The sequence below is a fragment of the Schistocerca piceifrons genome, chromosome 2 (genome assembly GCF_021461385.2).
Source record: "Schistocerca piceifrons isolate TAMUIC-IGC-003096 chromosome 2, iqSchPice1.1, whole genome shotgun sequence".
Taxonomy (NCBI): domain Eukaryota; kingdom Metazoa; phylum Arthropoda; class Insecta; order Orthoptera; family Acrididae; genus Schistocerca; species Schistocerca piceifrons.
The window spans coordinates 332,360,930-332,364,568 of record NC_060139.1 but is presented as its reverse complement, the minus strand read 5'-3'; the positions used below and the strand labels follow the sequence as shown (position 1 = coordinate 332,364,568).

The 3,639-nt window shown below is 41.7% G+C and overlaps 1 non-coding gene across 1 annotated transcript; it reads left to right on the top strand.

Annotated features, from left to right (window-relative positions):
* The first annotated feature begins 401 nt into the window (after positions 1–401).
* Positions 402–474, top strand: Trnat-agu. The gene has a single exon. It is a non-coding gene; the product is annotated as a tRNA-Thr (tRNA).
* The last annotated feature ends 3,165 nt before the right edge of the window (positions 475–3,639 follow it).

The window sequence follows — 3,639 nt, the reverse complement described above, 5'->3', positions numbered from 1 at the left end:
TTAGGAATCAGCAAAATGCCATGAATAGTGAGACTAATGGGCAAGGGGCACTACATTTATAGTGTCTAGGTAGATTGAGAATTTGGATCTACAGAAGGCATGCTGGGATTCTCTGTGCAGTTGCAATGATTACTGTGTCTGGAAACTGAGTGAGGCTGTGCAGTGGTTAGCACACTGGACGTGCATTTGGGAGGCTAATGGTTCAAACCCAAGTCTGGCCATCCAGATTTAGATTTTCCATGATTTTCTTAAATTGCTCCGAGCAAATGCTAGGATGGTTCCTTTGAAAGGGTATGGCTGATTTCCTTCCCCATCCTTGACACAGTCCAAGCTTGCGCTCCGTCTCTAACGACCTTGATGTTGATTGGTTGTTAAACCCAATCTTCCTTCCTCCTAGCTGTGTCCAGGTGGTGCAGTGGTCAGCACATCTGCCTAGTAAGCAGGAGACTTGGGTTCGAACCCCAGTCCGGCACGAATTTTCAATCTTCCCCATTGATTTAAATCAATGGCCACTCACAGCCAATGTTATAATTCCTTTGTGACTTAAATCTATATCTAATTTTTTGTGGTACCTAATGTACATTTGTTTTAGTATGATGTATAATAAAGAACAAATTTATTTTGTTCTTCTTAAGTTATTAATGGCGAATAATTATTAAGAAATAAAAGGAGAGGGACTATAATTAAGAGTTGGAAAATATTGCTTTCCATGAATTGTGTTTTTATTGTAATTTAATTTAATTTCATCTAGATCAACAAAAGCACTGGTTGGAGAGGCCAAAAGTTATGTATCCTCTAGCGTACTTCCTTCAGCACTGGCTCACTGATCTCTGAGATCGTACAGTACCATAGCGGAGTATCGGAAGGACTCCATTGGAAAATGTGAGCATTGTTGCCACATAAAACATGTTAGCAGTAGAGGTGTGAGGTAGTAGTCAGTTCCTTATGTTGATACTCAGACAAAATGACACTGTAGAAGTGAAAATGTGCCAACAATGTGCGTTTACAGTTACGGGCCAGTGGAAAAGGTTCTCTTAGGTGGAAAATAGGGTTAGGTCAACTTGCATATCTCTTTCAGTAATTCTGAAACCTCCTTTCTTTCCCAATCAGTTTTTGTGCCCCCTCTGTGGCGACCTTGGCAGGAGCCAATCTCGCCATCTCCTTGGTATGGCCCCATTCGCTACACACTGGATCGTGCTACTGCTCGCGACTCAGCTAATTCAAATTTTTCCTAATCCTCGTATTCTCCTGACGCACCTAATGGCTGCTTCCTCTTTCCTCAGGTGAGGAAACCATTGCTAACAGTCATTTCCAGGACTTTGGCGTGGCAATTTTCGAGGTGAAACGTTTCCTGAACATCCAAAACACAAACTTCTACAACCAAGGTCTCCCCTAAGTCACCTATCGTAGGAAAAAAAATGTATTGAATTAAGCGGTGAATCTGCAGAGGAGGACTGACGCCTGTACCAAGTTTCATGATCGCAGCTTGACTTTCTCGTGGTGATAATCAAAATTTTATGACTACTGCTCATAGACAATAGAGGTTAAGTGAAATGATATTCCTGAAATAAATATACGTCGTTTCTATGTTTATGGTTACTATCTATCTATACTTCGTAGGTCACCTTACTGGGTGAAGCAGAAGGTTCTGCTTTGCTCCCCTTTCATGTTACCTTCGGTGCGGGATGACCGACTGTTGGTAAACGGCTTGAAATTCTGTAAGCCTCGTTGCTAGTTCTAAAAAAAATGGTTCAAATGGCTCTGAGCACTATGGGACTCAATTTCTGAGGTCATCAGTCCCCTAGAACTTAGAACTACTTAAACCTAAGTAACCTAAGGATATCACAAACATCCATGCCCGAGGCAGGATTCGAATCTGCGACCGTAGCGGTCGCGAGGTTCCAGACTGTAGCGCCTAGAACCGCTCGGCCACCCGCCCGGCTGCTAGTTCTAGTTTCTCTCATTTTCTCGTTGTGGTCATTATGCAAGCTGAAAGTTTTTACTAAAGTAACGAAGCAATTTATTTATTGTGATTTCAAATAAGTTTTCTTTTAAAATTGGGCGTACCTGTTTTTCAAACTCACAGATAAGGTGTTTGATACCAGGAGTTACCTTGGACGATGACACGTTTCTTGTTTGTGCATAATATTTCCCGTAATTGGGCAAATTGCCCGTTTCTAGTACCAGAGAAGCTACGCTACACCGAACCAACATGCTCCGCCGATTATGCGTGTGTGCTGATACGATTTTTCTCTCTCTCTCTCTCTGTGTGTGTGTGTGTGTGTGTGTGTGTGTGTGTGTGTGCGCGCGCGCAACGTTTAAAACGCCTGTCGTATATCTGTTTCAAGTTACGGTTCGTTAATGAGGCTTATCTCTGTTTACTGGATATGCTTTCCAGTTTAGTGGCAACAAGAAAGGAACAAAATGTGTAGCTCTGACAGATGGGTTATTTATATATTTCTGGTCTTCGGGAGTTTCCATAAACTGTTAATAGGTGTCGTCCCTCTCACTGCGGCCGCCACGCTTGAGATGCCTATAGAACGCGTGACGTGTCGCTCTGGTCCAACGCATATTGAGACGCGTACACGTACTTTGCACACGCCAGTTGGCGGCGCTCTGCGCTGACAGAAACGAAGCGCGTGCTCACTGTGGTCTTTCTCAAATGATTTTACAGAAACTATTCAGTAAAAATATTTGATTTTTGCCTTGCTTGTAACGTTATATGTCAGCTTCAAGGCGAAGTGCCCATCATCTCGCTAAGGGTCGTACTTATTGTGATATACACATTTTAGTAAGACGCTACGCACATATACACATTTTAGTAAGACGCTACGCACAATTCGAAAAGTTTGCAATGAAATATAGGGGTCGCTATGATTTTGCGTTTGGTGCGTATTACACCATACGTTGCTGCGTATGAAAATTTGCCAACATATTGCATTTTTCTTTAGCCTTAGAGGGAGGTCTCTATCTGCCTCCGATCTGGAGAAAATGGATCCCACGTAGCGCGCTCACTCCCGAGCTCACGCCCGCGAGAATGAAATATTCACAACAGCCCTCATATCTCCTAAATCGCTCGAGACATGGAAACGAGATATTGCCGAATGATAGCACACAAGGAGGAGAGTATTTTGCCAATTTGTAATCACACGGAACTTTCTTATCTATAACGATATATCAGTAGTTATGCTGTCTTCTTTATTTTTTTAACTCCTGTGACAGCAATTTTTTAAGAGTTATCGACAGCTAGTGAAACAGGAATTGCCTAGTGTGAAAATAAACATGAAATTTCTTCTCTTATGTTAATGCAAACCGACACAGTGAGGTTTTTCGTAAGCTGTTGAGCTCTCTGGTTGTCAACTATTGGTTTAATGAGGCACTCTGTTTCAGAATTCAGTCTTAATAGCTACTGTTAGATGACTTTGTGCAAATTATACTGTGTTTTGGCAAAGGAAGTACAATTAAACATATCAACAAGAGAAATGTGGCCGTTACTAATAAACGGTGATGCTTCTTCGAATAAGAAAAGGTTAAGAATTCACACAAAAATAAATTACCAATTCTGTTGGAATTTTGGTTGAATCCTCGTAATCCACCGTATTTTTAACACCTAACAACTGGAATGGAAACTTACCAGAG